Source organism: Dreissena polymorpha, chromosome 4, assembly GCF_020536995.1.
Source record: "Dreissena polymorpha isolate Duluth1 chromosome 4, UMN_Dpol_1.0, whole genome shotgun sequence".
Taxonomy (NCBI): domain Eukaryota; kingdom Metazoa; phylum Mollusca; class Bivalvia; order Myida; family Dreissenidae; genus Dreissena; species Dreissena polymorpha.
In genome coordinates this window covers 776,041-787,692 of record NC_068358.1, presented here as the reverse complement: position 1 = coordinate 787,692, position 11,652 = coordinate 776,041, and the positions used below count along the sequence as shown (strand labels likewise).

The 11,652-nt window shown below is 34.4% G+C and overlaps 1 long non-coding RNA gene across 1 annotated transcript; it reads right to left on the bottom strand.

Annotated features, from left to right (window-relative positions):
- Window positions 1-1,966: 1,966 nt before the first annotated feature.
- Window positions 1,967-4,125, bottom strand: LOC127876215 (uncharacterized). Its single transcript, XR_008047733.1, has 2 exons — window positions 4,059-4,125; window positions 1,967-3,265 (listed from the first exon to the last, which is right to left on the bottom strand). It is a non-coding gene; the product is annotated as an uncharacterized LOC127876215 (long non-coding RNA).
- Between the last annotated feature and the right edge of the window lie 7,527 nt (window positions 4,126-11,652).

The window sequence follows — 11,652 nt, the reverse complement described above, 5'->3', positions numbered from 1 at the left end:
GTAATTGGTAAAGACAACATGAACATTACAGCCATTGAGGCCTTCTTCGGGAAGCCAGCAATCCTCAATCAAACATGAGCTTTATAGTGATTTGCATTTGAAAATAACTCGATTTCAAGCAAATGAACTCGAATATCAACGTTCAAAACAAATGACAGCTTGAAAACGATATCAACGTTTGATTAATTTCAGGGTCAATAGTGCACAATTAAGGTGCGCTTTCCTCAGGAAATAAAGTCATAAAATCAACCTCATGCAAGAGTTTCCTACATATGAACCCTTATTTTAATTTAAATGTTGAAAATACCTGAAACACGCTGGTAATCCCAAGTTTGTAGAAAATCGGAATGAAGATTTGGCCAGCCGTGCCGTTATCACCATGGCGACGGAAATCCACCAGTACATTGTGCTGTACACATACACTTCCGCCGGCGTTCCGAGAATCGTGATCGCGGAAATAAAACTAGAGGAGCGACATGGCAACCGGAATTGGATGCATGGAGCGGCCGGCGAGCAAGTAATCGTCTGTCGTCTGCTTCTTCCGGTTTTTGATCGCATAAAAGATTCCGATAAACGCGGAGATGGCCAGAGTGCAGGTGAACACCGTGTAATCTGCAGCGTGGAATGTCGGCACCGACCCCGTGTCATAACTGTACTTTCCGGATTCTTTCATAGCTCCGTAATGTGATGTTACATAATACATTCAATATTAATGTGTCCTGTTTGAAATGGCTTATGTTCTATTTAAAAATATAAGAAACTGCCTGCTTATCTTTGTTTTGCTAACGCGTTAAGTCAATACTCAGTTATTTTATAAACAATATTTAATATAGTTTATAAAATAACTGAGTATTGACTTAACTGCAGGTAGTGCCTGCCTACGAGTGCTGTCACTTATACAAAGTGTACGATCTCATTGGCCAATATTGATTTTCCAATACAGCGACGCTCCGCCCTTAAGCGGGCTTTAGGTGGGAAAAGCGTTAGGTGTAGTTGACAGAGGATCGTAAATCGGCTTTCACAATTTTCGGCTAAGTCGATATCGCTTTGATCTCAAGAAAAGCTAGTTGCAGTAGCAGCAAATACACTGATCGGAAAATTTCAGGCGCCCTACGGACTCTGATTTCGAAATTCAAGCGCCCCGGTGGGGGACCGTTAAATGGCCTGTGGAAAGCACTGATATTATAAATCTCTGCAATTACAGTTTGCTTTAATAGTGCTCTCTCCTTATTGCGCATGGACAATGCTTCACAATCGCCAACACGTACTTCAGCGACCAACACCACGGCCATCAATTTTACTCAACTATTTACGTAAAACTCTTCATATGTGTTATACCTAAATCAACGCATGTAGGATGAAAACCTCTTGCTCTAACATAATTTACACGCTCTTCGCATTTATATGGGACGCGCGTGATGACTTTCATTCGAGGCATATTTGTTATTACCTCACCATGCATGATAGCAATCGTTAATCGTCGGGAAAATGAGCGAGTTTTTTTGTAAAGCATCGGCGTTTTTCTTAATTTTCATATTAGAGATTTGTACTTTTGCGCCCACACTGGTGCACACAAGGAATTGACCACTGTATCAAATAAAACTATAATACAGTGAGGTCGTCAGTTCCGAATCACTATCAAAACTACCCATGTATATTTTAAAACGGCGATCGATTTTAATTTCGGATATAGGGCGTATTACATATAATTTTAACCTCTATGCTTCGATTACCTTGATTTTGAATTCGGTTCGAATATAAATGAGTGTTTATGTTAATTCTAAACCGAAACCTTTCTCCATTTCCGGTTAATATTCTCCAATAGCGAATCACGTGACAGGAGGTGCACTTTATGACTAGGGATCGTCTCAAAACAAACTTCAACTGTCAAAATAGTTTATTTAACGTTCATAACAATATAACCAGACTAGCTTTTGATCACAGATTTGTGTAAAAACTATAACAATAAAGAAATCAAAAAGTAAAAAATAACAAAACAAATTTAAATGGACCTCTACCTGAGATCACATAATGAAGGGCACCTGCATATATTATACATATGTACTACAATATACAGTATACTGTTTCCAAGCAACAACATAGAAAACAAGATGTAGAAATAGTTAAAACGAAATAAAATGGGTCCAACCTGAGATCACACACTTGCACATGCATAAAATATACTATAATATACAATCTTATGTTGCCACATGTTATCTTAGATTAGCCTCTGCCCACTGGAGACAACACAAGCTTTATGAGAGGAAAGTTTCATTTCTCAGAGCAAAAATTAGAGATTCTTAACAAACAATTACATGAAACCAGAAAATATTGAGCGATTTCAACCTATGTAGGTTGCACATGACAATTCAAGATTACAGTTAATGCAAATAACAAGGACCAGTTTTCTAAAGGAGTATCCAATAAATTGAACAGTCCTGCTCTGCTCTGACAGGGATGGTACATTTAAATGCAAAAGGCAGTGATAAAAAAATACAATGTACATATATCTATGCAGTGTTAATGCTTGTATAGGACAGCATTTTCTGATGCCGAAATGACGGTAAAAATAAATGAAAACAACATATCGTTGTATGAATCAAATCTGGATAGCATACCATACAGTTTGTCACACAAAACTATGAGAATGTATAAGGAAGCAGCAGCACACAATGCATGTCAAGGTTCTATTGTAGTAAATATTCATGTAAACTTTATACAGATAATCTGCTTATGAAGGTGTTTTGATCTCACTTGACTAAGAAAATCTATTTTAAAGGATAAGCAAAATATACATAATAACATTTAAAGTTGATGTTTTGTACAAACTTATTCCACAAAATATAAGTGGAACATGGGTTAACTTTCCTAAAACACCACCCATATAGACTGGATTTAAAATATTTTATTAAAACAAACCCTTACTTAGTTGTTCTTTTTTCAGAGGGGATGAACCCAGCCTCACAAATCATATCAATTCAACATATGGACAACTGACCATGAAAAATAGCTAAATCAATTTCTAGACAAATAGGAATTCAAGCTTTAGGTAAAAACTAGAAGAAAACAAACAAACTAGGAACCAATTAAAATAAAATAAGGAAAAGGTTGGTAAATAAGCAACTACTAGAGAGCTTTGGCAAGTGTACAACACTCATAATTTCACATGGGTAGAGCTAAACACATCACAGATGCATGGGTGAAAGGTCTGGGCTGCTGCATTTCCCCCATTGCCTGTCGGGGCACGTATGCGTCCTTCACAATACTGAAAAAATAATGATATAAGCCTTACTATTTTAATTATACCTCACGTGACTAGCACATTTCAAATTCCCATTTACCCATATTACAGTCACATGCGACATTATTTTATCACGATTTTTTTAGCTGAAAAAATCACCACTAGTTTTCCGCATCAAGAGAATATATTATAAATATACTGCATTTACTTCATTTTTCTTCTTGGCATGTGCATATGTTTTTAATTAAAACAAAAATAAAATCACACAATTTAAAAATTTTATAACCAGATTCACTTAAATCGGAATACATTGTTTTCCTTTGTCTATGAGTAAATACCAACAACCTGCCTTTTAAACGTCCGTAAATTCAAAAATGTATGAGCAGTGTGCTAAGTAAATGAATAAACAAGCAATTGTTTTTCTCTTATATAAAATAAATATCACATCCATACAGGTTGATACAGTTAGCAACAGCTAGCATGTTTCCTATTCAATAATGCAATATACAAAATGCTGGTTGGGACCAAATTTAATTATATTGTTTTCAAGCAGTAAGCATTAAAAATAATAGCATTTCATCCCAGGCAATGTGTAAATGCCAATAATAAAATTTACAATATCACTTAACGATGTTTGACTGGTAAAATTTCATTTGAGATTACCCCTGGTTTGCTTCATGTCTGTTTCGGAACTGACACCTGTGGCAGCGAGTCATTTTCGAGACTCTAAATTCACAGTTTGACTGAAAATGTATAAAACTTATTGTTTTCTTATTTCCTGATAAATTACCTTCAAATCAATACCAAGATCACTTACCATGGACAATCCGTTATAGAAGCAAACGTGTTCTAATTTCCGATGACCGATCGCGCAGAGAGATTTTGCCGCCATTCGAAAATATGTCAGCGAGCGTTTCGACAATTCAGATTGTTTACATTTGTATATTTTCTTCCGGTTTGTTGCGAAAAAAATCATCAAATATTAAGGTGTTTGGCTGTACAATTTGTTCAATCATAAGTGGTAAGACTTATTTTTCATTGTTGAATGAAATGTAATTTGTTTCGGAACTGGCGACTTTTCGGAACTGACGACCTGACTGTACAGTTCACACAAGAAGTGATTAATAGACTACAAGTGTCTCATGTGTTTTTCCCTTCTATAAAACCGATACAAATCCTAGGCAATATAAATGTGGGTTCCCAAAAATGTAAAAAGCAGAATTTTTCCTCATTTCTTGTATTTCTCTACACACAATTAAGCCGTCTTGAGTGCGCAATTTGGTAAATTATTTATTTATTTATTTTATTTATTTATTCATTTTAATTAATTAATTATTTAATTAATTAAAATGAAGAAATGAATACAATAAATAAATATACATACATATAAATATATATACACATATATACCAAAATTGCGCACTAAAGTCGGCTGAATTGTGTTATACGACCCTTTATAGAATCTCTTTTTCTATGTTTGTATCGTATATGAACACACTCAATGTCTACGTATTTCATGTATTTTACTGTGTTTCCCAGAAGACAGAAATGGCTTCTGAATCATTAAAGTCTTCACATATGCCTTGAAAACCTGAACTAGTAGAGTGTAAAACAATTTCTTAGAACTATGTACTTGTTGTAGACAACGTATCATGAATATCATATTCCTTTCCCATAAACTTGCCTTCAACTCATCATGCAAAGTATAGTGCACATAATTTAATATTCATGCAGTTTTCCTATAGTTATGGGTCCTAACGCGTGCACAGCTTGGGAGGAAGGATTTTGATCGATTTTGATATTTTCCCTGACGTCCTTTCCTTTTTGTTTAATTTTTTAATTGATTCTGCAACATAATAAAAGTCGAGATTTGTTTCATTAGAAAATCAATAATGAATAAATATTAAAAATATATAATTATCGTTTTTCTGTCAGTTCTAAATCGTGCATGTACCACATATACATAAACAAAATATTCAACCAATAAAGGACCAGTTTTAAACGCATAATTACATTATTTCTTTCTGAACATTTTTCCAAAAAGGAGGCAAGTTTCATGTCCTGAAATTCGAAAATTAATTATACATAATATAATCATTTCCAAAGCAGGGTAAATACTATCTTGTATCAGATTCCCAATTTGAATTTGTGCATTTTAATAACCATAACAGCTTTGAAAAGCACATTTCATAGTTATTGTTCCTTGTTGTTGAAACGCTTTTGATGGGATTAGGTTAGAGTTCTTGACGAGTTGTTTATGTAACTGATTACTACGCGTTCCACTGCGACTGGTCCGTATTGGGGAGCTTTCATATAACTTTTAGCACGAGTCTTTGTTATGTGTTGACATTTTGGGTGGTGTTCTTCAAGGCACTTGACTGTCACAACTTTTATTAGAGTGACGCTTGACAGGGAAATTGTTGTAGTTTGTGTGGGTTTAAATGGACTGGCGGCATCAGCACCTGGAGAATGTTCACGTTCATCTTGTGTTGAAATCAGTGCCTGACTAGGTTTATGGTGCGTTGTTATGGCGCTTTTGATTGCAAGTGAAGTCTTTGAGATAACGTACATTCTTATTATTTGCATAAAAAAAATCAATAATTTCATAGATGATTTCAGATACTCAAACTGTTGTGAAGCAAAATTGATGACACTGTCTGACACCGACACCATACTTTCGTGACTCCGCACTTTTGTTTACTCCTATTAGAATTGTTGTTACGAAACCATTTTCGTCAACCTGACCACTGATTATGCTAGCATCATCATTTTGACAATTGTTGAAAAATAGAATGCTCGGCAGACATACTACCACGCTCAGAGTCTCTTGTCATACGGTAAGAAGAAATTGATAAATTGTTCGACGGACCTTATCCCCAAACAATTGACCAGTCGCCAACTCCGCCCACATTTTGTCGATCAGCCAATGAGATATCGATTTTTCACACACACCTCAGCAACGCTTATCTGGCCGCCATTTTGTCCGACAAACAAAGCGTGTTGTACATATGGAATGGACGCAATTTTTAAGAGTTTACACAGATTTTATATCAAATGCATGATCATTACTGTTCGATCATTATTCAAAATTGTAGGTGCTATACATACTTTATAAAAGGTTATTATTTAATCTTTATTTCTTGAACATATGAACGAGTAATGAGAAAACAAGCACAATAAATAGTTTAACCACACCAGGTGTGTGTTCTATAAAACGTGTTATACCGTTTGATGCACAATATTATTAAGCAGTTTGGGCAACATAATAATTGCCACACGTGCTTATTAATCTCAGCGTAATTGTCGATGATTAATAAATAACAGTATGTTGCGTGGATCTCAGAATGAAGGAACATTAAGGCATTGTTAGGTACTGTACACAAGAAAAGAATACTATTTAATTACTTAAATGATTTCCAATTATATATTTATTTTCTGTGGATCATAAACAAGGGAAATCATTATAAATTGTTAACTTAAATATTGTTTTAACTAAAGTAAAAACAACAAAAAGGTGATTTCAACGCGGCTTAGCCAGCTTAAAGCGACTTCAAGTGTAAAATGTACGGCTTATATTACAACAACAACATTTCTAATACAACATATATTGATACGGGGAGAAATGTGCAAAATTGCAATTAACATATAAGGGCCATCTTGTTATAAATAAGCAAATGCAAATGTAACAGGTTCGCATTAAACATAAATGTAATAAAATGCATATTAGACTATCTGTTAATGAAACCACGAGATCAGGCCTGTATTAAATTATGGTTACAATAAAAATTTAATTTATATCTAAATAAAAAAAAATCGGTGTCTTTTTAAAAATAACACAATAAAACAAATATCTAAACATTTTTAATAAACAAAAAACCCATCATGATATGGATATGTCATTTGAATTTAATAAAAATATTTTCAAAATTATATATGAATAGCCACCGGGTTCACTGTCAGACGGTTGAATACAAGTTCAAAATCAATATGAAATAAATGCTCATTTTTACAACGGATTTTTCATCACCTCCCTATATAATATGTATAAGAAACGTTTCTGATAGTCTGTCTGCCGTTAACTCATTTATTTTGATTACGCCATTTCTCTCTAAAGTTTTTATGATTGTATTAACGTTTAACAAAGCAGTTTAGTTAAGTGTGCTTCTTTAATAATTTATTTTATAGAAAAGAGCATAATACATCATTACAAATATAGAATTTCCCTCACGTAATCCGCTATAATTGCGATCTGCTTGTCGGAGTTTTCTAATCACTAGACCACGTGACTATGTGGGCGGAGCGATCGATAATTTGGCGACTGGTCAATTGGAGCCAGCAAACGACATCAACAAATTGTATTTCATTAATTTTTATGCACATGTAATCAAAGGCAATTACAAAACGCAAAATACCATATACATTGTGTTTATATTAATTGAAATGTTTGCCAAACATTTCAAATCTTTATATAGTATTATGAACTCTCAATACAGTCTTCTGGCTCTGTGTCTTTCCTTGAATTGTTTGTTGCTTGAACAGCGAGATAGATAGCACAAAAGACAGAGACTGGACTGGCAACACTATCGTTGCAGTCATCATCGGGACGTTTTCTGGACTGGCTACACCATCGTTGCAGTCATCACTGGGAAGCTGTGCGCATCGCGATCAAGTATAATTGCCCAGTATACCCAAGCCCGGTGTAGCGTGAGAATTGCAAGACCTTGAGGGAGTTAAGATTTACCGGAACACAACAGGTTTTGCGCATGCACATTATGATGTAAACACGCTCGTGAGAAATGCAAGACCGTATCCTTGCTTTATATCAACGATACTTACCCTATTTTAATGATGATTGCAAATGGCAAATTATTTAGATGCTGAAAGTCCACTCACAAACCCCGGACAAGATTTCATGATTTTTACTCGTTAGTTTTCTTATTGCGTGAAGACAGAATTTGTTCAAAGAATGTAAACATTCACTACTAGGGTTGCTAAAAAACATACAGTAAACATATTTTTTTAATCAATATGAGACAGACTCCAAGTATAGTCGCAGTGTGTCAATGCCCAAGAGGAGCTTTGCAATTAATGGGAAGAAAAAAAAGGCTTCAAATATTTTAGGCATAGGCAAACACATGACCATGGGAACAGTATGTACAACGCACTGACGTCTGGAAACCATTGTACTGTTTCAAGTCCCTGTGACCTTGACCTTTGACCTAGAGTACTGAAAATTAATAGGGGCAACCTGCCAGTCATGATCAATGTACCCTATGAACGTTCCTGATCCCAGGCCTAAGTGTTTTTGAGTTATCATCCAGAAACCATTTGGTGGACGGATTGACCGACCAACGGACCGATCGACCAACATGTGCAAAACAATATTCCCCTGCTTCTTCGAAGAAGGACATAAAATAATATGAAAAGGAGGTGGTATAATCAGAGAAGGGTTAATATATGAGATGTAGATATACAACAGGGCAAAACTATTTTATAGATATATTTCTAATATATATAATGGCTAACATGCATACAATCTAAGATATCACAGACAAAACAGAATATAATTGAAGAACGTTAAGTTTTTTTGGTAATGAAACAACATATTTTGCAATAAAGTGCAGCATACAGGATATCAACCACTATTTTGGTATGTCCCTGTTTTTATATTAAACACATCATGTTATTGGCGTCCGGGATGCTATCCTTTTAACACATTCACAGTTTCCATATAGTGTTCAGGACGAAGTCTGTTAACAAGTTTCACAGGGGCCAAAAAGTGACCTGATTCTTTGACCTGAGTATAGATGGCATGAAAGGGGTCAGTAGTTAGGTGATTAGGGGATATGCTGGTATAGCGCTCCTAACTTCATTAATTACAGTGAGCCAATTGAAATTCGACAGTACAATAAAACCAAGTTGCAGACAGATAGTATATGGGAGCAGTGGTCTAATGGTAGGACGCTGACGTAGGGATCGAGATGTCCCGGGTTCGGATCCCGCCCTGACCACTGGAATTTCCTTGAGCAAGATATTTATCCCACATCTGCTCCTCTCCACCAAGGTGTATAAATGGTTACCTGTGAGGGAAATAAGCCAATGTGCCGTGGCTGCATACTGCGCCAAGATGTTAACGGACGACTTATGACCCAGTGATCAGGGAAAAACTGTGAAGCGCCTTTGAACGCACATCTCGAATATGAAAAGGGTGCTTTATAAATGTGGTATTAATATATATATATATATATATATATATATATATATATATATATATATATATATATATATATATATATATATATATGTATGTATGTATTTATTTATATATATAGGTAAAGGTAAGCTATAGTAAAGGTAAAGATGAAAATGTATTGCTTAATCATTCTAAAAAAGAATGGACTCATTACAACCTTATATATATATATATATATATATATATATATATATATATATATAAATATATATATATATATATATATATATATATATATATATATATATATATATATATTCATCACACATCTTCTGAAACCACATCAACACCTGTCCCAACTTTTGGCATAAATTTTATTGGCACATCCTCTCCTCCATACTCAATTTTCTTTCAGCCAATGTCCGTTCTTTTTATTTAATATATGATAAAGGAAATTTCTTCGCTAAATGCATACTTCTATCAATGCCGCCATATTTGCAATCTGGGAGGAGTGAAGAGCAGCACCTCAAAAGGCACACCGCCAACAATCCAGCCACTATTACGTGAGGCACACATTGATCACGAATCTCCCAGCAAATGACAAGTTCACTATGTTCCAACCTATTCTCTGTGGTGTCTCAGTTGTCGAAACATCACTTCCCCTCACACAATCACAACACGGACATACCGTCCTGTCCTTAAAAGCATTAACATCTAGGCACCTGGAAACAGACAATTTTAAAAACATACAAGGCATGGATCACAATACAGAACTTACCATCTGATCAGGAAAACTTAAACAAATTATAATAGCAATATTGATTATTTTACCTAGAAATAACACTTAAACCATATATATATTGGGAATCCCATCATGCTTCGCTAACATACCCTGATGCTTCATCCACATACCAGGTATAGTGGTCATTTAGTCCACAGTCAGATTTTTGTGTTAATGTGAAGGATAAGACTATGCCAAGAATTATAAAAAACGAAATTACTTAAACTTTATATTGATATGTAATGACTATTGACAAAGGCTGTTGACATTTTGATCTCAACAGTCAATACGACACTGGGATTTAAATATCAGTGAAAGTCCTGTTCAACATTTAGCTAGAAGCATAACGCTTTAATTTTCTAACAAAGGATAACACACAAAAACACAGACACTCATGGCTATTCGAGTGTACAATATACATGTATATATGTTATACAATGATGTAAAAGGCAGTTTGCGCAACGCAGATCCGGCTTAAATTGCTTGGGCCAGATTACAAGTATCTGAACATAGGAAGTTGCAAAATTACATCAACAGCTTGGGCAACATCTTTGTGTAAAGCGTGGCGTCAGCATGCCATTAAAAAAGATACTAATTGCATTCATTTATTTCAATGATAATTTTATGAGATACTGCCATATGTGCTCAAAAGTTAACGACATTTAAATTGAAATTAATTGCATCCATAATGTGCTCAACAGTTAACAACAATTAAATTGACAATCAATTGCATTCATAATGTTCACAGATGTGTTATTGAGATACTGCCACATCTGCTTAACATATATCACACAATCTAGACAAATAGCGTCGCTGATAATCATACTACATTAACTTTATTATTAATGGTCGAATATTTACAAACACACTTGCTATCAAAGTGAAACAAATATTAAGTAAATATGTATAGATATAGGATCTTACCGGGGTATGTCATCCAGTGTGGTCAGTTTCCGAGAAGTGCGAGCCAGAAATAAGTATTTGTCTGTGAAAAAATCATAACAAATTTAAATATAAATGTATTTAAGAAATTAAAAACAAACTATGCTGCAGTTAAGGTGAAGATGAAAATGTATTGCTCAATCATTCTAAAAAAGAATGGACTTATTAAAACCTTATATTATTTTTGTGTTGCAGTTGTTTGTTTTTTAAAATGGTTATCAAAGGAATGGTAGAAAGTATGTTAAAATTCTTCCATTAGGGATAAAACTTTCTTATAACTGATAATAATAATTATTATAATAAATGATTGTAAGTATGGTTATGATATTATGCATTATCTGTTAATTTCAGTATCTTTGATATAAATCTAGTGTTATATTAATGAGAGTGTATCAATCTCCAGGCAGAGATGTTCCTTGCTCTCACATACACCTCTGCAACGGGCTCAACAGCTATTAGAACAAGAACCTTGTTCGAGCCTAACAAACATATTCA